We start from the raw sequence: 26,797 nt of genomic DNA on the forward strand, positions 1-26,797 counted from the left end.
TAATAGTGATATGGATCATCTTGTCATGTATGTTGGCCATCTGTATGTTTTCTTTGGAGAAATGTCTATTTAGTTCCTCTGCCCATTATTTTTTTTTTTTGGCCATGCTGCACAGTTTACAGGATCTCAGTTCCCCAACCAGGGATTGAACCTGGACCACAGCAGTGAAAGCTCAGAATCCTAACCACTAGCCTCTGCCCATTTTATAATTGAGTTATTTGTTTTTTGATATTAAGTTGCATACCACATTTTCTTTATCCATTCATCCATCCATGGACACTTAGGTTGTTTGCATGTCTTGCTATTGTGAATAATGCTGCAGTGAATATGGGGGTGCACATATCTCTTTGACACACTGATTTCATTTCCTTCAGCTATATACCCAGAAGTGGAATTGCTGGATCATATGGTAGTTATCTTTTTAATTTTTTGAGGAACCTCCATTCTGTTTTTCAGAGTAGCTCTACCAATTTATATTTCCAGATAGAGCACTTTCATACAGGAATGAGTGTGTCCCTGGGGGAGCAGTGCTTGCTGCTTGAATGGGCACCAGAATGGACAGAACTGGAGGGATCTGGAGAGGGGGACTGGAGCACAGAGAGTGGGGAAACCCGGGGGTTATGTACCTGTTATGCGTTGAGTTGTGTCCTCCAAGAAAGATATATTGAAGTCCTAACCCTTGATACCTTAGAATGTGCTCTCATTTGGAAATAGGGTCATTTCTGATGTTACTAGTTTAGTTAAGATGAGATCATACTTGAATAGGGTGGGCCCCAATCCAGTATGACTTGTGTCCTTATAAGAAGAGGAGAGAGACATACACAGGAAGAACTCCATGTGAGGATGAAGGCAAAGATTGGAGTGATGTATCTACAAACCAAGGATTGCTGCAGCCACCAGATGCCAAGACAGGCATAGGACAGACTCTTTCTCAGAGCCTCTAGAAGGAACCAACCCTGTTGATACCATGGTTTCAGACTTCTAGTCTCCACAACTTGAGAGAATACATTTTTATTGTTTAAGCCACCAAGTTGTTGGAACCTTGTTATGGCAGCCTTAGGAAACTAAGACAGTTACCTTCACAGTTTGAACTCAAGATGTCTTCCTGCTTCTTGCCTTCACACACCCACCACCCAGTCCAAACTGATCCATTCATAGCCCCCACATAGACCTTTTAGTTTTGACATATAGACTTACTCCACCATCTGGAAAACTTCCACATCTCCAACCTAACTCCCTTTCAAGTCCAGTTCAAGTCCCCTACCCCACTTCAGCTCCTTGCATGTTTATGATGAAAGCCAGAAAGCACTTTCTCGCCCTGTGAATTAGTCAGTGGGGAGAAGTGCTTTGAAGCCAGTAGTGAGAAACAGCAGGGGTGACATTTTCTCTTTTACTCATCTCCTCTCATGTCGTCACAACAGCTGGATCCAGAGTCTCGGCTTCCATTGAAGAACAGTCTCAGGGAAGCAGGCTGATAATGGGGCCCAGACCTCAGCCCGGACCTGCACTGTAACCTTGGTCTCCTAGGGTCTCCTTGCAGGGCTGCTGCAAGTGTCACAAGATAGGGCAGTATGCCCTGCACATCAGGCCCTGCAGCCCTGCTCCTTTCCACCAGATGCTCTGCCGTACATCCTTACTTTGACTCACTCACTTCTCAGATGAACAAATGTGGGCCTTGGGATGAAACCTCGCTCCTAGCCCCCAAGCTGTGGCTTTTGATAAATTCCATCTCTACCTCTTGAACTAAAGAAAAAAGCTGGGACTCAGGGATGGGATCTTCATGGTTGGTCCAGTGGTTTCTTCACATATGACAACTGCCTCTTTATTTTCCCTGCAGGTCCCGGGAAGTGGGACTTCCACAGACCAAGGGCCCATGGCCCCATCTGAATCTCACTTATTCCAAGCCTCAGACTCAGACCACTCCTGCACATCTGTGTTCCTGGCTTATGAGCTCCATGGGAAATGATGGGTGAGAGCACTGTGGCAGCAACTGAAGCTAAACCTTCTTCAGATCTAGTCTTGCAGGTACTGTTCTAGCTGCTTTGAACTCAGGTGCTCTGGCTCCAGAGTCCAGGTAAGAAAACTGTAAGCTTTTATATTTTCCTTATGCTCAGGATCTTACAAAGGGCATAATAGATACTGATGGGTCCACCAGGGTCCCAAAGATGAGGGGGAGCTGCATAGTTGGTCACCCTTCTCTAGGGTGGACACTGCCTATGCTCAGCCTGACTCTATCACCTCTGGGCCCTTACCTGGCTCCTTAAACTTTGACCCAAGTCATTTTTCCACCCATTTTACATGTTCAGGAAGAGTGGGATTTTGATGAGTTGGACAGCTGCCAGGTATATAAATGGGTACCATAAAGAGAGATTGAGTATGTTTGTAGAGCTCTTATTTCCTCCTCCACCTTCACATGACACAGATCTGTCTTTGAAAGAAGTGCAAACACCATCTGTCTCTTGTTAGCAAGTAGCAGAGGCCTTGGATACTCTAAGACCCTGTTCTCCTGGAGACAAGCTGCCGGGGATTGTGAAAGTGGTGGGTGGTCCCAGGTCAGGACTGGACAACTTGACACCATCACATCTCTTTGATAGATGTCTACCCACATGTTATCAGGGATAGATAGCAATAAAACCCCTGCCTGAGATGATAGTCAGTGATTAAGAAACTTATTTTCCCCTACCCTGGCTTTCCTCCTCCCTGTCTTTCTCTTTAGTTTGAGAAGACTGGATGTGACACCCAGTCTCAAAAGACTCCCTTCTGAAGAAAATCCTTTCTCAGCAGCCTGGAGGATCAGTCCTTTTCAACATGCCCATGCTGATGAATGCACTTGTTCAGTTGTATGCATTTGCCCTTGCTTTCCAGCTAGTTCCATTCCTGGTCTCTATCATGCATCTTGAGATTTTAGAGGGTAGAAACAGTATCTTCTACTTTTGTTCAAGTCAGATGCTATGACATGGAAACTTCATGGTCTTTAGACAGCAGTGTGAATAGCGAGTTGGAGATGACAGTGTGTTATCCTGTGTATCAGCCAGGAGAGGTTAGGTACTGCTGGTGTAACAAGCAACCCCAAGATGCTGGAAGCTACAACATCAAAGATGTATTCCTTGCTCATGCTATCTGAGTCAGTTGCATTTCCTCTCCATGTCATTTTAACCTGGGACCCAGGCTGATGGAGAAGACCCTATTTAAGGAATTGCTGGTTGTCATGATGGAGAGAAAAGAGAGCATGGTGATTAACACCACTGGACTGTGCAATTAAAAATGGTTAAGAAGGGGCTTCCCTGGTTGCTCAGTGGTTGAGAGTCTGCCTGCCGATGCAGGGGACACGGGTTTGTGCCCCAGTCCAGGAAGATCCCACATGCCGCGGAGCGGCTGGGCCCATGAGCCATGGCCACTGAGCCTGCGCGTCCGGAGCCTGTGCTCCGCAATGGGAGAGGCCACAACAGTGAGAGGCCCGTGTACCGCAAAAAAACAAAAATGGTTAAGAAGGTAAATTTTGTTATGTGTATTTTACTACGACAAAATATGAGAGAGAGAGAGAGAGAATGGAAAACTATCACACACTAGCAAGTCATATGACCTGCCATCAATGAGACAGGAGAGTATAATCTACCCCAGGAGGGTCCGTGAATCTCTGGAAATATTAGTATTGTCTCCCAGACCCTACTTGGATGCAAGAGCAAGCTTTTGGCTATCTATTCCTCTCAGAATTGGGGAAGTGGGGCAGCTGCAAGGTAGGGTGAGCCTTCTCTGGCTCTCCTGATGTTGATGGCAATTAGTGGTGGGGACGATGGGCATTAGAGGGAATCAGAAGACCTAGATAGCTCTCTTTCAGCATCAGCCAAGCTTTGTATCTTCTCTGAGCCTCAGATTCCTCATCTGAAAAAGAGGAGCTTGGACTTGACGAGTGCTAAGTCTGGTGTTGGCTGGAGCTGATTGCAACTATGTGAAGAGCCAAGATCTGTCAGGGGAGTGACTCATGGTCTGCCCTGAGATAGCAGAGTACAATGTGAAATAGCAGGAACTCTTGTCCAGGCCCTCACCAGCACATGACCCTAAAGTCTCCACCTGTTTTCATATCTTGGCTTACTTTTCCCCCAGCTTGGTATTCCCTCTTCTTTATTCTTTGCTTCCTCAAAATCTGTTTGTATCCCTCCTTAGAGAAATTCTACTCTCCCATGGCAGGGAGAGCGTCTCACAATTTTCTGGTTCACGCACTCATGTCTTATCTTCCCAACTGTCTATAACTTTCTTGAAGTTTACATCTAAGTTTTGTACTTCTTTTCTTAAGCTCCTCCTACTCTGCTTCTTCCCCACCTCCTACCATATCTTTCACAGAGCTGGACTCAATTGCAGTTTTTAAAGCACCAACTATGGTTTGCATATATTACCTCATTTGGTTCTTATAACATTACCCTAAGGAAGATATTATTTCCCTCATGATAACATCCAACTCATAGCTCTTTGGTCAATCCAGTGAAATGTAAAATATTTAGTGCCATGTTTGGTATGTAGTGAATGATCAATAAGTAGCAGCTACTGCTATTATTGTCACTACACTGATGAAAACATTGAGGTTTGGAAAGGCCAAATCATGAGCACCTATTGCACAGTTAGGGGCTGAGTTTGAATTCAGATTCTTTTGATTCCAAAATCCAGTGACTTTATTTCTGTTCTAGCCCTCCTGGGTATATGTTGGATTGACATTCCCCACTCTGTGCAGGGTAGTATGACCATGAATCCTTGCTTCGGCAAAAGGTGACATTTGTCACACTCTGCTGCCCCCATGAAGCATGGACATTCAGTTCTCAGAATCAAAGGAGAAAGCACTAGTGATGGGCTCACTGTAGGGCTCAAGTAACATGAACGCTGATGTCTGTGTGTTTATTGTTTCAGGAAGCTTTTCCATCCCCTCAACAATGGCAGTCTCTCCTGTCATTATCATCACAGGGCACACACTAAACCATTCACAGCTCTGGTTCTCCACAGTTTACAAAGAACTTTGTCAGACATGTGGTGTCTCTTTGCTCTGCCCAAGCCTCCTGCAAAGGGTGTGCTTCTCCCTGCACAGTGCCGCTGCGTGCTGCTGCCTGGCCAGGTGAGGGGATGTGTCTCAGGCTATGATCAGGGAATGAGGCTAAGAACAGGCCCCTGCCTCTGCCTCTCAGGGCCTGGGCCACACACTGTGTCCCTCTGTATCCACCTCATGTTGGCCTGGATCAGTCTCTCCTGGAGGTGGGAGATGGGAGCCCCTCTCTCTTAGAAACTTCCAAGCTGGAAATCCATAGTGACAGGTGCTTCACATGTGCAAGTCCCTGGGGCTGGGGGGAATTCAGCGGCTCTGATTCACAGTGGTGTGAATGCAGATCTCAAGTTGCTCCCAAGAGCAGTTTTGGTGGGAAGAGAGAGGTTACAGAGCTTCCATGGATGGGTACACATGTGGGTGCAGCCAGCAGGAAGGATTGTATTTGGGTGCTGGCTATGGGGAGGATAAACTGGAGGCCCTAGCGGCAGGTTGTTTGACTCCACAGTGATACCCCTTCTGGTTGAGCCTCCCCTTACAGATGGGTGCCTGGAATTGCCTTCCCCTGTTAGACTGTAGCTGGTGCTCACTATGGACATGGCTATCCTCACCTTAATCTTCCAGGCTGGAAGCACTGGCAGGCTACATGGGCACCCACTTCCCAGTTTGAGTAACTGGCCAGCATGGGGATTATTGCTGCTCAACTAAGTCTGAGCTCATGTCAGAAATGTGCGGCCGAAGGGGAGGCGGAGGGAGTGGGGCTGAGGGTGAAGAGGGCACCACAGCGTGGGTGTGGAAACCAAGAAGGGGACAGATATGTGCTAGTCTCCTTTGGTGCTGGAGAGAAGCTCTTTGATCTTCTTCCCTCATAAAGAGGTAAACCTCAACAGAAATTAGAACTGTGGTCTGGTGAGCTAGCTTGGGACTGTGTATGTCCCAGTTAAGAGGCCAGAAACATTAGTAGGAGATGGAACAATTTAAGATGACTCTGGTTTCTGGAGTGGCTGACTGGCTGGATTACAGTACCAGTGCCTACAATGGGAGAGGGAATAGGAGAATAAACAGGTTTGAGAAGCCAAGTTGAGCTTAGCTGGAGTGGTGTTGAATTTCAGTTCCCCATCAATATCCTGGTTGAGATGGAGACACCAGAATGGCACTCTGGAGAGGGAGAGTTCTGGGCCTGAGGAAAAGGTGACCTTGAGTCCTCCTCAGTGGGTGGGGTGGGGGGCGGTTCTTCAGTTATTAAAGTTTGCTTTGGACACACCTCAAAGCTCATTGGAAACCTGTAGAAAACACCATGTTTGAGAGGGGCTCCCCTGGGGGAAGGTTGAGTTTTTTGGGCCTAATGTGTGTGTTTGTGTGATCTTAATTTTTTTCTAGCTTATAGATGTCAAACCCAGCTGAGAGCAACCTTACCCCAAAGAACAGTTGAGAGGACTGACACTCCTCCCACCCCTCACCACTGCTACTGAGGAAGCTGTGTTTCAACCAGGGCTCCATAATCTGATTGCAGGGCTGTTGCCAGGAATTCTCTGGAGATGGTCTTCTGTATGCTGAGGCCCATGAGTTTCACAGTAACTCCATCATAAATGTACAGGGAAATGCTCTAAATGATTAACCTGCTCCTTTACCTGCCCTTGGCTTTTACTGTAAGCAGATGCCACCCATATGGAAATGGTGGGGGGAGGGGATGGGAGGGCCTGATGTCTTCATGAGATCTCCAGAGTGGCCTGAGATCTATGTGAAGCATGGATAAAACATGTGTTGGGACCACTGTAGAAGGTTCTGGGGATCCAAGCTGTGTCTGCCAGGAGCAGGCAGCAGTAGGATGGGTGATGGGGGCAGCTGTGGTCTTGGGGTTGGTTTGGAGTCAGTAGCCTTGTTGTTGAGTCCTACCTCTGCCCCTTCACAGCTTCAGTGAGCTCTGGAGGCCCCAAGCTGGTGCACATAGGGCAGACAGGACATGATATCTTGGATTTGATACCCCCACCCAGCTGCCTTGCTCTTTGAGCTCAGATGGAACCCCGGGAAGAATACACTTTTGAGAAGTTGCTGAGTGGGAATTAGGGTTAGGGGCAAAGAGGAGAGGCAGCACTTGGGACCTGTGTACCTCTCCCCACTTGCTCTGCCTAGAGAGAGAAACAAAATCCAGTGTTCCACCCTCCTACCTACCCCACCCCAAGTAAGGATGATCCTGAGGCTCTCTCCTCCACCCAGTCACATTGGCCATTGCCTGGGTGTGGGGCTAAGTACAGATAAGCCTTCCGTTCATCCTTTCCCATCAGAACTCTGGAAACTCCCTTCCTCCTCCCCAGCCTCTCTCTTTCTAAGAAGGAAAAAGTAAAGTTGTGCATCACACCTCACACCTCCTAGAGTTCATCAGTGGAGAGGATTCTGTATTGCCTGAGGCCCGACACATGCTATTTAATACCCACGTCGCTAATCTTATGCTAACAATTAGCTTTTTTTAAACATAGCAAACAATCATCAATCATCTAAATATCTGTACTTGGGGTTAACAAATTACATTTCCCCAAATGCATTCATTGTAAAACGAACAAAACACTTCTACGTGTTGAATTAGTCACAGCCTGATGTGTCAGCTGCCTGTGAAACAATTTAATCCTTTTAGTGCACTGAGAAGGTATGCACAGCTTTATAGGATTGCAAAGTCCACCATTGTGGGGACACCAGCACTGCTTCTAACTGCTCTAACGCCAGGAATTGAAGGATAATTGTTTACCTTTTCTTCCTTTTTGTCCTACTCTTTCTTAGGGTTTGCCTCCCTCGGGTCTCATGAATATCACTATTCTTACTCCTCCTCATCATGCTGTAATCCTACCAGAACTTTAAAGCAGAAATGGTATCCTTCCAGCCACGTCCTTGCTCTGGGTAGCTGAGCAGGTAGCTCTCATTGGGTCCTGACATATGTATGTAGTTCCAGGTGATTCAAAACTACCTCTCTTAAGTGATCTCCATTAAACATGTCAGTGAGACCTTAAAGTCCACACTGTTCTCATAAATTTTTTGTTTTGTCTTGTTTTGTTTTGTTTTGTTTTGCGGTACGAGGGCCTCCCACTGTTGTGGCCTCTCCCGTTGTGGAGCACAGGCTCCGGACGCGCAGGCTCAGTGGCCATGGCTCACGGGCCCAGCCCCTCCGCGGCATGTGGGATCTTCCCGGACCGGGGCACGAACCCGTGTCCCCTGCATCGGCAGGCGGACTCTCAACCACTGCGCCACCAGGGAAGCCCTCTTGTTTTGTTTTTACAATGTAGTCTTTCCCCAGTTGTGTTCTCTTGGTGTTGACTTGGCCAGTGCTGTGTATCTAAGAGCCTGATCAATGTGGTATGGAGACTTGACCTGCTAGCAGAGTTAAACACCCTGGAATCCTCCTCAGTATTCTGTTATAATCAGTGGGCCCTGGAGGATCCAATTTCCAGGATGTGTAGGAGTCAAAGATAAAGAAACCTGGACTAGCTAAAGTGGTAAGGACAGATTTTAATCAGTAATATACAATTTCAGTAGGGAAAAGAGTCCAGCATGAATTGAACTCAACTTTGATTTGTACAGGGGTGATAGGAGGTTTTAAAGAGAGAATGAGGGACTAGGGATGGGGAATTGAGGGGTCCAGGGGCTTGAGCAGAGACAGGGAAGTGAAAAATTACAAAAATAGTAAAGAGGGGATTGGTCCATGTGAAGCCCATCTGCGTTAGCTAACTGGTGCTTATAGAAGTTAGGCCGCTGCCCTCCCACACAGGTTGGGAAACAGGTGCTGTCTGGAGCAGTCAATTCTTCTGGCAGCCTTGGGTTTTCTCAGTAGGGATTTTTAAGTTGGGGTCATCCTAGGGTTGTGATCTTGAGCCGTTAGAAACTATGTTGGGGTTTTGTGCAAGTCTTTATAGGCCAGGGTGAGGTCCAGTGGAGAAGAGGAGCCTGGCTAGAATTTGGTCAGGGAGAGGATCTTTGTCAGGGCATTGAATCTAGGTGAACGAGCTTTCCTTTAGGAACTTGGCTCCTTCTTCCCTGTGGAACACACTCTTGAACCCCCTCCTCCTGGTTCATCTTGTTTTATCTGCTTCTATTTGGTACATTTAGAGTTAGATCCTAATCTTTTCCCCTCCTCCTGCTTATACAGAAAATGACCTGTGCAGATTTTCCTCAACTTACAAGGGGTAAGTTCCAATAAACCCACTGTAGGCTGAAAATGTCATAAGTAGAACATGCATTTAATACATCTGACCTACCAAACATCATAGCTTAGTCCAACCTACCTTAAAAGTTCTCAGAACACTGGGACTTCCCTGATGGTCCAGTGGTTAAGAATCCACCTTCCAATGCAGGGGACACGGGTTTGACCCCTGGTGGGGGTAAAAAGATCCCACATGCCGCGGGGCACCTAAGCCTGTGTGCCACAACTACTGAGCCCATGCCACAACTAGAAAGAAGTCCACGTGCTGCAAGGAAGAGTCCATGCACTGCAAAGAAAGATCCCACATGCCACAACAAAGATACCATGTGCTTCAACTAAGACCTGATGCAACCAAATAAATAAATATTAAAAAAAGAAGATGCGATATATATATATATATATATATACACACACAATGACATACTACTCAGCCATAAAAAAGAATAAAATTTTAAAAAATGTTCTCAGAATACTAATATTAGCTTAAAGTTGGGTAAAATCAAAGAACACAAGATCTATTTTATAATAAAGTATTGAATACCTCTTGTAATTTATTAAATATAGCACTGAAAGTGAAAAACAGAATGGTTGTACGGGTATAGAATGGTTCTAAGTGTATTGGTTGTTTACTTTCATGACTGCATGGCTGACTAGGAGCTGTGGCTCACCGCCACTGCCCAGCATCATGAGAGAGTATAGTACCACATATTGCTAGCCCAGGAAAAGATCAAAATTCAAAGTATGGTTTCTACTGAATGCGTATTACTTTTGCACCATTGTGAAGTCAAAAAAACATGAGTCAAACCATTGTAAGTCTGTACTTAGCAGAAGAAGCAAAAACCCATTTCCCGTGAACACTTCCTGTATCAGCTTTCTGTGGCTGCTGTAACAAATTACCATTCAGCTGTGGCTCAAAACAACGTAAATTTATTCCCTCACAGTTCTGGAGGCCAGCAGCCTGAAATCAGTTTCCCTGGACTGAAATCCAAGTGTTGGTAGGGTCACACCCCCTCCAGAGGCTCTGGGAGAGAATCCATCTCTTGCCTCTTCCAGCTTCTGACTGCTGGCATCCCTTGGCTTGAGGCTGCATCCCTCCAATCTCTGCCTTCACAAACACATCACCTTCTCCTCTTCTCTGTGTCAAATCTCTTCCTGCCTGTATCTTATAAGGACACTTGTGATGGCAATTAGGGTCCACCCACATCACCCAGGATCCCAATGCAGGATCCTTAACTTGATCACATTTGCAAAGTCTTTGCTATCTAAGGTAACATTCTAAGGTTCCAGGGATTAGGAACTAATATATTTGGGGCCCGTTATCCAGGCTATTACCCTTCCCTACTTGGTAAACTGGATAGAAATGAAACATATTACCTTCCACTGGCTGAACTTTTTTCTTTGAGGGTCACTGTGAACTCATGGTCTTTCAGAGTCTTGCTTATATATTAATATTTGCTGCTCAGATTGTCACATCATGGCCAATAGGTTGGCTCCTTGGTCCTTCATATGTGACACTGACATTTGTGAGAAAATTTCTGCTTTCTGGATGACAGAAGTGATCCCAGGGCTGTTAACTTTCCTTTCTGACACACAGAATGGCTGTCTTCATGGACTCCTGCTTCCTCTGGGTCAAGCCAGCATTAGATTCAAATGCCTGGGCACTGTGAAGGGGTATGAATCAGGGGTGTGAGAAGCGCTGCTGCTGGGGCCAAGGGGTCACTTTCAGGAGTGTCAAAGATGGAAAAGATGCAACTTTTTAAGGTTCTTCCTTCCCACTGGTTTTTCTACTGTCACATGCAATGTTACTAACACCTTACTTTTCTCGTTGCATGAGGTCTCATCAACACTGCAGCCTTCTCTGAGCCGATGTCAGCAGTGGTCCTTGGCAGGGGCCCTTGCAGAATGGCTCTTTGGCCCCTAGCTTTCTCCATTAATGTAAGGCACCCCTCTCCCTGGAAAGAAAGTGAGAGCACCTCAGCAGACCTCCTCTTCCCTGACTGTAGGCTCCGAATTCTCTGTCTCTGGCCCTAGTTAGCAGAATAAGGAAATCTTGCCACTGACATATCCCCCTTTTATGTTATCATAAGGAGCAGCTTCTTCTTCACCAATGCAGCCTCTCTATTCAGTGAGCAAGGACTGAAAGGTAGCAGATGGTCCTAAGGTGTCCTGGTAAGCTGTGAATCACAGAGAGGGGATACTACCATGACGTGAGGGTGCAGACAGCCTGGTGACATCTGTGTGACAGGGTCCAGCTCTGCTGACTGCTCGCTTGGGAGCCTGCTCACACTGGCTGCAGACACTGCCCTCCTTGGGTGCTGTGTGGCTGGGCAGCCTATTCAGATCTGAAGGTCTCAGTCCAGGTTATAGTATAGACTATGGTTTCTTTTTTTTTTTTTTTTTTGCGGTACACGGGCCTCTCACTGTTGTGGCCTCTCCTGTTGCAGAGCACAGGCTCTGGACACGCAGGCTCAGCGGCCATGGCTCACAGGCCCAGTCACTCCGCGGCATGTGGGATCCTCCGGGACCGGGGCATGGACCCACGTCTCCTGCATCGCCAGGTGGACTCTCAACCACTGCGCCACCAGGGAAGCCCCTAGCTATGGTTTCTAAACTACTGGCTCTGACCTGTTACTGAGTCATAAAGTCAATACAGTGGGTCTTGACTAGCTTTTACAAATAGTAATTATTGTCACTGTACAAACATGTAAACATCCCTCACTGTCAAGCTCTGTCTGAAGTGCTCTACATGTATTTCCTCATTTAACCTTCATGTCCACCCTATGAGTAGGGCTATTATTATTTCCAGTTTTCACAAGGGGAAACTAAGGCACAGAGCCCTTAAGTCACAGAGTTAATACCTGGCAGAACTGGGATATTTATTTATTTATATTGAAATATATTTGACATATAATATTTTGTAAATTTAAGAGTTACAACATTTTGGTTCTATACATTGATATGATTTCCACTGTAAGGATAATTAGCACCTCTATCACATTACATAATTATCCTTTCTTTTAAGTAGTTGGAATAATTAAGTCCTAGTCTCTTAGCAAGTTTGATGATTATAATAATACAATATTGTTGTCTATATTCACTGTATTGTGCATTGTATCTCTAGGGCTTATTTACTACTTGTTGTAAGTTATAGCCTTAAACAACATTTGTCCTGTCTCTTCACCCCCCCACACACACCTGGTAACTACCATTTTATTCTCTGTTTTTACAAGTTAGGTTTTTAAAATTTTTACATATGAGTGATATCATACAGTATTTGTCTTTCTCTGTCTGACTTATCTCACTTAGCATAATGTGCTCAAGGTCCATCCATGTTGTTTTTGCAAATGGCAGGATGTCCTCCTTTCTCATGGCTGAATAATATTCCATTATGTATATATAATATGTATATAATATCCATTATATATAATATTTCATTACATGTTATATATATATGTATAAAACATCTCCTTTATCCATTCATCTGTTGATAGGCATTTAGATTGTTTCCATATCTTAGCTTTTGTGAATAATGCTGCAATAAACATGGGAGTGTACATATATATTTGATATCCTGTTTTCATTTCCTTTGGGTATACATCCAGAAGTGGAATTGCTGGGTCACATATGGTAGATCTATTTTTAATTTTTTGAAGACCCTTCATATTGTTTTCCATAGTGGTTAAACTAATTTACATTTCCACTAACAGTTTATAAGGGTTCCCTTTTCTCCATGTCCTTGACAACATATCTCTTGTCTTCTTGATGATAGCCATTCTAATAAGTGTTAGGTGGTATCTCATTGTGGTTTTGATTTGCATTTCCCTGATGTTTAGTGATGTTGAGCATATTTTCATGTGCCTGTGGTGATTTGGATGTCTTCTTAGGAAAAATGTCTATTTAGTTCTTCTGTCCATTTTTTAACTGGATTTTTTGGATTCTGAGTTGTATGAGTTCTTTATATATTTTGGATATTAACACCTCATCCAATATATGGTTTGCAAAATTTTTCTCCAATTCTGTAGGTTATCTTTTTATTTTGTAAGTGGTTTTTGTTTGTTTGTTTGCTTTTTGCTTTGCAAAAGCTCTTAAGTTTTGTGTAGTCCCAATTGCTGATTTTTGCTTTTTTGTGTGTGTTTTTGGCATCATATCCTAAAAAATCATTTCCAAAACCACTGTCCAGGAGTGGTTTTTCTTTCCCTAACCTTTCTTCTTGGAGTTTTATAGTATCAGGTTTTATGTTTAAGTTTTTCATTCATTTTGAGTTAATTTTTGTGAGTAATTTTGTGGGGTCCAATTTTATTGCTCTGCACGTGTTTGTCCAGTTTTCCCAACATTTGTTAAAGAGACTATCCTCTCCCTATTGGATGCTTTTAGCTTCCTTGTTGAGTATTAGTTGACTGTATAAACAGGAGTTTAATTCTGGGCCCTCTATTATGTTCCATTGGTCTATGTGTCTATTTTTGTGCCAGTACCATACTGTTTTTGTTACTGTGGCTCTGTAGTATAGTTTGAAATCAGAAAGTGTCATACCTTTGGCTTTCTTCTTTTTTCTCAGGATTGCTTTTGATATTTGGAGTCTTTTGTGGTTCCATACAAATTTTAGGATTGTTTTTTCTATTTCTGTGAGAAATGTCATTGGTTTTTTGATGGAGATTGCATTGAATCTATAGATGGATTTGGGTAGTATGGACATTTTAACAATATTAATTCTTCTGATCTATGAACACAGGATGTCTTTCCATTTGTTTGCATCTTCTTTGATTTCTTTCAGCAAGTTTTGTGGTTTTCATGTACAGATATTTCACTTCCTTGGTTAAACTTATTTTGAAGTATTTTATTGTTTTTATGTTACTGTGAACAGAATAGTTTTCTTTATTTCTTTTTCAGCTATTTCATCCTTAGTGTATAGAAATGCAATTGATTTCTGTTTGTCAATTTTGTATCCTTCAACTTCAGAAGTAGAATTTAAACCCAATTGGGCTGTCCCTAGAGTCTGTGATCATAATTGCCATACTTTCTGTCCATCAGTATAGAAAAAACAAAACAAAGCAAAGCAAAACAAAACAAAAGAGGAAATAGAATAGAGAATATTAGATTGCTTGTACTAAGGATTAAGTATTATTTTATGAAACTTATTCAAGTTGTGTTTTCACTGAACTGAAGTTGGGTCTGCTCACCTAACATGGAGCAAAGCCTATCTACTGACATCTGGTTGTGGTGAAGGAAAGTACAGCGTTTATTGTAGGGTGCCAAGCAAGGAGAATGGGCAGCTCATGCTCAAAAGACCCAAACTCCTCAATGGCTTTTAGGGAAGAGTTTTTAAACACAGTGTGAGGGAGAGTGTCACAGGGTGCATGATCAGTTTGTTCACAATTTTCTGATTGGCTGATGGTTAGATAACAGTGTGATGTTTTGCATATCACAATCATCAACCTTCTGGTTAACTTTTTCCAGCTGGTGGGGGTTTTGGTATCTCTAAAACAACTCAAGGATATGGCTCTGGATATTATCTATAGCCCTTGAGGAGGAACTAACAATCCTTGACTTTGTTTTATGGCTAAACTATTATTATTTTGTCTTGCTTGACTGGTTAACTTTTCTGATTAAATTTGCTCTTTGGAACTCAGGAAGGTCTCAGAGGCTAGAAGTATTTTACAAACAAGAGGTGGAGGACATAGGGATTCTGTCCTTGGGAAGGCCCCATGGGGTCTTGCTTGATTTCGGTGTGTGTATGTATTGGGTTGCAATGTGAAATCTATTTCTTAAAATTGGTCATGATCAAAGAGTTTGAAAAGTTCTTACTGGCCCAGAAGATATTCTGTCTGATGTGAATTTACAAATATATGGTTCAGCCCATTGCAGACTGAGTTTATAATTTAACTCCCAGGTAGCAATGATAAACAGTAATATAATGGAACACAACATCATAAGCTATGCTACGTGCTAACAGCTACGATTTATTGAGGCCTACTGAATGCTAAGCACTTTGATCACATCTTCATAAGGTCTAAATGAAAATGGAAGGCTGAGAGTGGAATAAGGGGCTAACGTCATCTGAACCCCAGGACCTGCGTCTTATGGGGCTGTTCTCACCAAGCTCTAGATTTCTCTCCAGAAATAATTTGATGTCTTAAAACTCTCTTGGAATTTCCTGGAAATTGACTTGACAGAAAAAGTTGGCCATAAAGTAGGTCATCTTAGTGGATAGTCCCTAAAATGTCAGCATACTCAAATATGTCTTTATCTACTTACTCCCTTCCTCCTCTTTGTGTTTCTGGGAATCCCTACCAGCCTTAGGAGAGAAGGTCTGGCATTTTTCACTATCCTCCAGGATAATGGCTTCTGTTCTCCAAATTCACTGGCTCTCTACATCTTTATATCATTTACATTCAGCAAGTTAATTTACCTCTGTGAGACTCATGTTTGCATATCTTACAATAGAAATAATAATAAGGTTTACCCTACGGTGTTTCTATGAGTATTTAATGAGTATATATATAATCTATGTACAGGATTCCAGCTAACAAAAATAAACTTCCCTGGAGAAAGATAAGCACTCAAAAATATTAGCTGTTAACAAGACAGGATCTCTGGTGCCTGACCCAGTACCCTGAACATACATATGTTATTAAGTATATTGTAGATTTATTGATATAATTCCTACTCCTACCATTTTGCTTTCCCACTAACAATTGAATGAGAGTTCCTGTGGTTCTACATCCTTGTCAGCATTTGGTGTTGTCAGTATTTTGGATTTTAGCCATTCTAATAGGTGTGTAGTTGCATCACATTGTTGTTTTAATTTGCATTTCTCTAATGACTTATGATGCTGAATAAACTTTCATATGTTTGTTTCTCATCTGCATAACTTTTGTGAGATTTCTGTTCAGATCTATTGCCCATTTTTTAAAACATCTTTATTGGAGTATAATTGCTTTACAATGGTGTGTTAGTTTCTGCTTTATAACAAAGTGAATCAGTTATACATATATATATGTTCCCATATCTCTTCCCTCTTGCATCTCCCGCCCTCCCACCCTCCCTATCCCACCCCTCCAGGCGGTCACAAAGCACCGAGCTGATCTCCCTGTGCTATGTGGTTGCTTCCCACTAGCTATCTAGTTTACGTTTGGTAGTGTATATATGTCCATGCCACTGTCTCACTTTGTCTCAGCTTACCCTTCCCCCTCCCCGTATCCTCAAGTCCATTCTCTAATAGGTCTGTGTCTTTATTCCAGTCTTGCCCCTAGGTTCTTCATGGTCTTTTTCTAAAAATTTTTTCAGATTCCATATATATGTGTTAGCATACGGTATTTTTCTTCTCTTTCTGACTTACTTCACTCTGTATGACAGACTCTGGGTCCATCCACCTCACTACAAATAACTCAATTTCATTTCTTTTTATGGCTGACTAATATTCCATTGGATATATGTGTCACATCTTCTTTATCCATTCATCTGTTGATGGACACTTAGGTTGCTTCCATGTCCTGGCTATTGTAAATAGTGCTGCAATGAACATTTTGGTACAAGACTCTTTTTGAATTAAGGTTTTCTCAGGGTATATGCCCAGTAGTGGGATTGCTGGGTCATATGATAGTTCTATTTGTAGTTTTTTAAGGAACCTCCATACTGTTCTCCATAGTGGCTCTATCGATTTACATTCCCACCAACAGTGCAAGAGTGTTCCCTTTTCTCCACACTCTCTCCAGCATTTATTGTTTCTAGAATTTTTGATGATGGCCATTCTGACTGGTGTGAGGTGATACCTCATTGTAGTTTTGATTTGCATTTCTCTAATGATTAATGATGTTGAGCATTCTTTCATGTGTTTATTGGCAATCTGTATATCTTCTTTGGAGAAATGTCTATTTAGGTCTTCTGCCCATTTTTGGATTGGGTTGTTTGTTTTTTGTTATTGAGCTGCATGAGCTGCTTGTAAAGTTTGTAGATTAATCCTTTATCAGTTGCTTCATTTGTAAATATTTTCTCCCATTCTGAGGGTTGTCTTTTGGTCTTGTTTATGGTTTCCTTTGCTGTGGAAAATCTTTGAAGTTTCATTCGGTCCCATTTGTTTATTTTTGTTTTTATTTCCATTCTCTAGGAGGTAGGTCAAAAAGGATCTTGCTGTGATTTATATCATAGAGCGTTCTGCCTATGCTTTCCTCTAAGAATTTGATACAGTCTGGCCTTACATTTAGATCTTTAATCCATTTTGAGCTTATTTTTGTGTATGGTGTTAGGGAGTGTTCTAATTTCATACTTTTACATGTACCTGTCCAGTTTTCCAGCACCACTTATTGAAGAGGCTGTCTTTTCTCCACTGTATATTCCTGCCTCCTTTATCAAAGATAAGGTGACCATATGTGCGTGGGTTTGTCTCTGGGCTTTCTATCCTGTTCCGTTGATCTATCTTTCTGTGTTTGTGCCAGTACCATACTGTCTTGATTACTGTAGCTTTGTAGTATAGTCTGAAGTCAGGGAACCTGATTTCTCCAGCTTCATTTTTCTTTCTCAAGATTACTTTGGCTATTCGGAGTCTTTTGTGTTTCCATACAAATTGTGAAATTTTTTGTTCTAGTTCTGTGAAAAATGCCAGTGGTAGTTTGATAGGGATTGCATTGAATCTGTAGATTTCTTTGGGTAGTATAGTCATTTTCACAATGTTGATTCTTCCAATCCAAGAACATGGTATATCTCTCCATCTGTTTGTAACATCTTTAATTTCTTTCATCAGTGTCTTATAATTTTCTGCATACAGGTCTTTTGTCTCCTTAGGTAGGTTTATTCCTAGATATTTTATTCTTTTTGTTGCAGTGGTAAATGGGAATGTTTTCTTGATTTCACTTTCAGATTTTTCATCATTAGTGTATAGGAATGCCAGAGATTTCTGTGCCTTAATTTTGTATCATGCTACATTATGAAATTAATTGATTAGTCCTAGTAGTTTTCCAATAGCATCTTTAAGATTATTTATGTATAGTATCTTGTCACCTGCAAACAGTGACAGTTTTACTTCTGCTTTCCGACTTGGAATCTTTTTCTTTTCTGATTGCTGTGGCTAAAACTTCCAAAACTATGCTGAATAATAGTGGTGAGAGTGGGCAACCTTGTCTTGTTCCTGATCTTAGTGGAAATGGTTTCAGTTTTTCACCATTGAGAATGATGTTGGTTGTGAGTTTGTCATATATGGCCTTTATTATGTTGAGTTTAGTTCTCTCTATGCCTACTTTCTGGAGGGTTTTTTAAATCATAAATAGGTTTTGGATTTTGTCAAAAGCTTTTTCTGCATCTATTGAGATGATCATATGGTTTTTCCCCTTCAATTTGTTAATATGGTGTATCACATTGATTGAATTGTGTATATTGAAGAATCCTTGCATTGCTGGGATAAACCCCACTTGATCATGATGTATGATCCTTTCATGTGCTGTTGGACTCTGTTTGCTAGTATTTTGTTGAGGATTTTTGCATCTGTGTTCATCAGTGATATTGGCCTGTAGTTTTCTTTCTTTGTGACATCGGTGTCTGGTTTTGGTATCAGGATGTTGGTGGCCTTGTAGAATGAGTTTGGGAGTATTCCTCCCTCTGCTGTATTTTGGAAGAGTTTGAGAAAGATAGGTGTTAGCTGTTCTCGAAATGTTGATAGAATTTGCCTGTGGAGCCATCTCGTCCTGGGCTTTTGTTTGTTGGAAGATTTTAAATCACAGTTTCAATTTCAGTGCTTGTGATTTGTCTGTTTACATTTTCTATTTTTTTCCTGGTTCTGCCTCGGAAGGTTGTGCTTTTCTAAAATTTATCCATTTTTTCCAAGTTGTCCATTTTATGGGCATATAGTTGCTTGCAGTAGTCTCTCATGACCCTTTGTATTTCTGCAGTGTCAGTTGTTACTTCTCCTTTTTCATTTCTAATTGTATTGATTTGAGTCTTCTCCCTTTTTTTCTTGATGACTCTGGCTAATGGTTTATCAATTTTTATATCTTTTCAAAGAACAAGCTTTTAGTTTTATTTATCTTTGCTATCATTTCCTTCATTTCTTTTTCATTTATTTCTGATCTGATCTTTATGATTTCTTTCCTTCTTCTAACTTTGAGGATTTTTTGTTCTTCTTTCTCTAATTGCTTTAGGTGTAATGTTAGGTTGTTTATTGAGATGTTTCTTGTTTCCTGAGATAGGATTGTATTGCTATAGACTTCCCTCTTAGAACTGCTTTGACTGCATCCCATAGGTTTTGGGCTGTCGTGTTTTCTTTGTCATCTGTTTCTAGGTGTTTTTTGACTTCCTCTTTGATTTATTCAGTGATCTCTTGGTTATTTAGCAGTTTATTGTTTAGCCTCTATGTATTTGTATTTTTTTACAGATTTTTTCGTGTTTTTGATATCTAGTCTCATAGTGTTGTGGTTGGAAAAGATACTTTACACGATTTCAATTTTCTTAAATATACTAAGACTTGATTTGTGATCCAAGATATGATCTATTCTGGAGAATGTTCCATGAGAACTTGAGAAGAAAGTGTATTCTGTTGTTTTTGGATGGAATGTCCTATAAATAAAAATTAAGTCCATCTTGTTTAATGTGTCATTTAAAGCTTGTGTTTCCTTATTTATTTTCATTTTGGATGATCTGTCCTTTGGTGAAAGTGGGGTGTTAAAGTCCCCTACTATTATTATGTTACTGTCAATTTCCCCTTTTATGGCTATTAGCATTTGCCTTATGTATTGAGGTGGTCCTATGTTGGGTGCATAAATATTCATAATTGTTATATCTTCTTCTTGGATTGATCCCTTGATCATTATGTAGTGTCCTTCTTTGTCTCTTGTGTTAGTCCTTATTTTAAAGTCAATTTGTCTGATATGAGAATTGCTACTCCAGTGTTTTCTAATTTCCATTTGCATGGAATATCTTTTTCCATCCCCTCACTTTCAGTCTGTATGTATCCCTTGGTCTGATGTGGATCTCTTATGGACAGCATATATACAGGTCTTGTTGTTGTATCCATTCAGCCAGTCTGTGTCTTTTGGTTGGAGCATTTAATTCATTTACATTTAAGGTAATTATCGCTATGTATGTTCCTTTTACCATTTTCTTAATTGTTTGGGGTTTGTTATTGTAGGTCTTTTCCTTCTCTTGTGTTTCCTGCCTAGAGAAGTTCCTTTAGCACTTGTTGTAAATTTGGTTTGTTGGTGCTGAATTCTCTTAGCTTTTGCGTGTCTGTAAAAGTTTTAATTTCTCTTTTGACAATGAATGAGATCCTTGCTAGGTAAAGTAATTTTGGTTGTAGGTTTTCCCTTTCATCAGTTTAAATATGTCCTGCCACACCGTTCTGGCTTGCAGAGTTTCTGTGAAAGATCAGTGTTAACCTTATGGGGATTCCCTTGTATGTTATTTGTTGCCCTTCCCTTGCAGCTTTAATATTTTTTCTTTGTATTTAATTGTTGATAATTTGATTAATATGTGCCTTGGAGTGTTTCTCCTTGGATTTATCATGTATGGGGTTCTCTGAGCTTCCTGGACTTAATTGACTATTTCCTCTCCCATATTATGGAAGTTTTCAACTATAATCTCTTCAAATATTTTCTCAGTCCCTTTCTTTTTCTCTTCTTTTTCTGGGACCCCTATAATTCAAATGTTGGTGCATTTAATGTTGTTTCAGAGGTCTCTGAGGCTGTCCTCAATTCTTTTCATTCTTTTTTCTTTATTCTGCTCTGCAGTCGTTTTTTCTACTATTTTGTCTTCCAGGTCACTTATCCATCCTTCTGCTTCAGTTACTCTGCTATTGTTTTCTTGTAGAGAATTTTTTATTTCATTTATTGTGTTGTTCATCATTGTTTGTTTGCCCTTTAGTTCTTCTAGGTCCTTGTTAAACGTTTCTTGTATTTTCTCCATTCTATTTCCAAGATTTTGGATCATCTTTACTATTATTACTCTGAGTTCTTTTTCAGGTAGCCTGCCTGTTTCCTCTTCACTTGTTTGGTCTGGTGGGTTTTTACCTTGCTCCTTCATCTGCTGTGTATTTCTCTGTCTTCTCATTTTGCTTCACTCACTGTGTTTGGGGTCTCCTTTTTGCAGTCTGTAGGTTTGTAGTTCCCATTGTTTTTGTTGTCTGCCCCCAGTGGCTAAGGTTGGTTCAGTGGTTTTTGTAGGCTTCTGGGTGGAGGGGACTGGTGCCTGTGTTCTCGTGGATGAGGCTGCATCTTGCCTTTCTGGTGTGCAAGACCACGTCCAGTGGTGTGTTTTGGGGTGTCTATGACCTTATTATGATTTTAGGCAGTGTCTCTGCTAATGGGTGGGGTTGTGTTCCTATCTTGCTAGTTGTTTGGCATCTTCATGTATTCTTAGGTACACATCTGTTCATAACCCTTATATCTTCCTGATGGATTGATACTTTTATCATTATAAAAGTCCCCATATATCTCCAGCAATACTTTTTCATTTTAAATCCTTTTTATCTGATATTAGTATAGCCACACTCCAACTTATGGTTGCTATTTGAGTTATACATACATACATACATATATATATATATATATATATATATACATACACACACATATATATGTATATACAATTTCAGAGATTTTTTACATGGTTATATTTTTAATAATTCTCACCAGTTATGCTTATTTCATTGGGGAGGGGATCCACAGAGCTTCTAATGTTGCCATTACTGAAGTGGAACCCAGTTTGTAAAATGTGAGGTTTCTTTGACCATGTTTTCTTTTGTCAAGGATTTTGTCTTTATTTTTCCCTTATGAACTTTTCAAATACATTTTAACTTATGAGATAGTTTTAAAAGGCTTTGTGTGATGGGTTTGCACATGGTCTGCACTAAGGTCAGGTTGCCCAATCTCAAGAACCATATTTGTACTCAGAAAAGAGATTCAAATTCTGGGGACTGAAGCCTCAGACCAGTTGGTTCTGTTAAAATAATACAATTGAAACTAGACTGAATTCTGGACTTATCAGTGTCTTTCCTGGGGCACATATGAGGGAAGGACTTTGACCAAAATCACACCGCCTATGAAAACCAGAAATAGAAACAAGCCTTATATTCCATACTTCCTTATTGCCACCAGCGTCAGTATAGGCCTTTCACTGTGTCACCCTTTAAAAACTCATTTTTAATTTCTGAAGTAGCATGGTATTCCCTATAGGAGTATGCCATTTGAATGAGTCCCAAAGGCATGGAAAGCTTGTCCCTGTACCAGTAAGCATATAGACGCAGCCTTGTAAGAAAGATGCAGGAAATAGCCTTATGTATTGTCTGTCTTCAGCTGCCCTTGTACTTGTTTTTTCTTCCTTTAAGCTTGCCAGTTCTTCTTGGCCCTTCACCATTCTAGCTTCTGACTTTAGGACAAACTGAATAAGAGAATGAATTGTCTGCCCCCCCCGGTTTCCCAAGCAAATATTTGAAGCTGCCATAGATTTTCTAGATTTTATGTTGAAAAGTAACAAACAAAAACAGCACTACCATCTGTCATCAGAGTGATGAGAAAGTGGTTGTAACACCTCTCTGAAGCAGGGCAGTTTTGCTCACTGGTGGAGGTGCATTCAGTGACAGGTTGTTGGGTGCTGTAGACCGATACATCCAGAAGGAGCCTGAGTCAACTCACTTCTGTCTTGGGTCTCAAAGAGGAAGCAGAAGGAGGGAAGGAGGGTCCTGGATGATTCTTCTTTCTTCTGGGTCTACCTCTTCTCACTCCTCCCTGATTTATCTCCCTCTGTTTCCTATGAAGCCTCCAGTATTATCTCTGCTTTCCCTCCTTCCCACTCCCCAGGGAAACTCAACTCCACTGCATCCCTAGAGACACAGAATCTCATCCCTTGTTCCCTTCTGGAATCTCACCAATGCTATCACCTTGGGCTCTGGCCAGCTGCTAACGGAGGCTGTCCTCTGCCCGGGGTTGTTGGTTCTGAAGAGAGGAAGAATGAGCTACGGAGTGGGAGAGGGGGTTAGCTGGGATCAGTTCAGACTCTTCAACAATGGGAAAATTGCAGGTTACCTCACTCATTACCTAGAAAGCAAAATTGAGTCTTAATATTCTTCTCAAGACAATGTAATTCAATCCTATATTAAGAAAGTATAGTCTCCCAGTCAGCATGACTTTGCTCCAAATGGACACAATAACCTTGACATGGTCTGTAAGGGATGTCTTGTTTCTGAGCCTGTGCTCACCTACCACATTCATTAGGAATGATAAAACCAGTGACAAATTAATTGTTTCCCATTCTATTTCATGGATGAAGGGCAGGGAGTCACCATCCATTTTCTCCCAGGTAAGTATTACTAATTTTACCATTTTATGTAAGGGAATTGTGATTCATGGATAAAAGTTAACACCTGACTAGTAAATTGCAAAACTAGGTTTTGAACTCTCACTTTCTGTCAAAAAGCCTGGTACTCTTTGCACTTCATCTAAGCTGTTTGTGAGAAGAGCCAACATAAAATGTTGAAATGAGCTCAGTAAGGTGTGGATGTAACCTTGTGATTCTTCAATACACTGGTGTGCCTTTTTGCCAGTTCCTTCAGCAAGGCATGTTCTTCACTGAGGAACCTTTATTGCTCATGTTTTTTGCTCTGTTCTGGGAGACATCTGACCTCCCTCTTCCCTTGCCTGTTTCCTTCTCACCTCTTGGAGAGGTCTTCCCGCCTCAACCCTATTCTTTCCTAACTCAGTTACCATTTTGTTTCCATAACAAATCTTCAATTTGCAATTATCTTTGTCTATTTACTTAAAAAATGTTTCCTTGTTTGTTTGTAGTTGTTATTAGCTTAAAATTTTAGGGATGGCAAGGAACTCATATGTCTCATTAACTTTGTAACCACACTACCCAGTGTCTGGCATAGAGTAAATGCCCAAACACATATTTGTTGAATAAATGAGGACATTTAAGGTTCAATTGTCAGAGAAAGGATGGGGGGAAGGCAGCTGCCATTCTTTGTGTGTCAGCCACTATGTGAATGAGCAACCATGAACATCTCTGTCCCTTTGTTTCGATGGAGATACTGAGAATCCTAAACAGGTTACACAGCTCATAACTGGTGTAGACAGGTGTCAAACCAGGCCTGTCTGTTCTTTCTCACCAACCCAGTGGAAGTTCACATTAGTAGATCAGGCAGACAAACTGGTTTTATAATGTCAGATGCAATAATTCTTTTTTTTTTTTAACATCTTTATTGGGGTATAATTGCTTTACAATGGTGTGTTAGTTTCTGCTTTATAATAGAGTGAATCAGTTATACGTATACATATGTTCCCATATCTCTTCCCTCTTGCGTCTCCCTCCTTCCCACCCTCCCTATCCCACCCATCCAGGTGGTCACAAAGCACCGAGCCGATATCCCTGTGCCATGCGGCTGCTTCCCACTAGCTATCTACCTTACGTTTGGTAGTGTGTATATGTCCATGACTCTCTCTCGCCCTGTCACAGCTCCCCCTCCCCCCTCCCCATATCCTCAAGTCTGTTCTCCAGTAGGTCTGTGTTTTTATTCCTGTCTTACCCCTAGGTTCTTCATGACATTTTTTTTTTCTTAAATTCCATATATATGTGTTAGCATACAGTATTTGTCTTTTTTTTTCTGACTTACTTCACTCTGTATGACAGACTCTAGGTCTATCCACCTCATTACAAATAGCTCAATTTCGTTTCTTTTTATGGTTGAGTAATATTCCATTGTATATATGTGCCACATCTTCTTTATCCATTCATCTGATGATGGGCACTTAGGTTGTTTCCATCTCTGGGCTATTGTAAATAGAGCTGCAATGAACATTTTGGTACATGACTCTTAAAATATATTTAGAGCCTGGAGTTTTTTGAGAGATGGTCATATTGAAAATGTCCTGAGATGATTACTGATTTGGTCCTAGACATTGATTTGTTGCCTGCCACAAAGAAAGCCCAGGAAAACTGTCAGTGACTGAGTTGATGGTAATCATAGCAAAATGTCCTTGGACCAAATTTATAATCGTGTATACCCCATGCAAAGAGCACCATGTGTTTCCTCTTAATCTTTATGAAAAGTTGGATATTGTGGATGTCCCTTTTCTCTCAGGTGAGGAAACTGAGACTCAGAGAACTTGCAACTAATGGTACAGGCTTAATCGATCTGTAGGTGGCAGCAGCGTGCTCTGAGGTCGGGCCCCACCTTAACCCCTGCCCTATGTGACCTGGTGTGTCCCCCTAGGCTGTGGTGTCACTGGTGCAAACTCTAGGAGCAGTAACTGTAGTGGGAGTAATCATTTTTTGGAGTCCCTACAACATGATGGATGTATACTAAGTGTCTGTCCAAGAGATCTCCTTTAACTCTCAGAATTACTCTTAAGGAGTGAGTGGCAATGCTTTTCCCATTTGACAAAAGGGGAACTCAAGACTCAGAGGCTTACCACCTTACACAGAGCATGGACTATCTCTCAGGTCATGCACATTTCTCCTGCATGGTGCCTGCAGTTAGGGACAGCAATTTCATTATTTTTAGCCTGTTCTCACGTTTCCAAGGTGGAGGAACAAGCCAGTCAACGAAAGCTCCCAGAAGCAAACATAGATGGAGAGCAGACGAAGCAGGGGTGGAGGTTCTCGACTGAACCCTTTGCTTAGCTCTCGGCTTGGACACCTGTTGGAGTTCCTGCTCTGGCCATCCTGCCCTGATGCTGCACATCTCTGCATGTTTATTCCAAAACAGAGTGGACTCTTCTAAGAACTCACCTCAAAGCTTTGTCTGCTAATGATCGAGGGAAATGGGAGAAGCCCATTTCCCACAGTGGTTCTGGTTCACACCCTAGGATAACTCTCCAGGATCCAAGTGAGTCCCAGATTGCCCCACAGAGTGGTCATAAGGACAGCCAGCCTTGTCTTCTTCTAAGGGGATAGTGGAGCCAGGGTGACTGAGGTGTGCCCACTGTGCTTAGTTTAGGAGCAAAAGTTGGGATGTGTGTTGAGACCTTGTCTCTCTTGGGTCCCTGGACTTCTTGGCTAGTCAGGAGGGTTTGCTTTAGCGGGGTGTCTTCTTGTAATACCTTGTGACTGACCCCAGCCCTTGGACCCTGATAGCCCCGCAGTGATGACAGAGAGGTGACCCTGGAACAGGGAGGAGGAGAGCTGGGTAGATGTTCTCAACTCTATGGGCAGAGGCTGGTCCTACATAAGCTGTGTTGGCCCTGGTACCTGAAGACCTGGAAGAGAGGCCTCTCTGTGGCTCAGTCTCCTCATCTGTCAAAGGGATAATGATACTCATCTTGCCCAGGGCCTTGGGAGGGGCAGACCCAGGCCTGCTGTTAGTGGTCATGCACAGCCCAGCTCAGGGATTGCCACTGCATCACACAAGATCAAATGCCCCCATGGCATTACTGTTAGATGACACTGGAAAAAACACAATGGAACAGGGTAAGGATTCCAGGATGAAATAATCAGCAGGTGTTTCTTCAGTCTGTTGTTCTCTTTCTACAGATGGGAAGCTCAGGACCAGCAAGCCAGGTTAGTAAGTAACTTACGGGACATGAGGAGCAAAGTCTGTATTCAGACCCAGACCTTCCGAAAAGAATTAACATTGATCAGATTGATTTTCCGGTCTGTCCTTGGCT

General features: G+C 41.9%; 1 protein-coding gene across 1 annotated transcript in view; it reads left to right on the plus strand.

The window, feature by feature from the left end:
- The first annotated feature begins 1,841 nt into the window (after nt 1–1,841).
- LYPD8 (LY6/PLAUR domain containing 8) overlaps nt 1,842–26,797 on the plus strand; it is a 36,936-nt gene continuing 11,980 nt past the window's right edge. The window contains exon 1 of the mRNA XM_030844800.2: nt 1,842–2,025. The gene's annotated coding sequence lies outside the window, so the exon portion shown is untranslated. The remainder of the gene's footprint in view (nt 2,026–26,797) is intronic.

The sequence above is a fragment of the Globicephala melas genome, chromosome 3, assembly GCF_963455315.2.
Source record: "Globicephala melas chromosome 3, mGloMel1.2, whole genome shotgun sequence".
NCBI lineage: Eukaryota > Metazoa > Chordata > Mammalia > Artiodactyla > Delphinidae > Globicephala > Globicephala melas.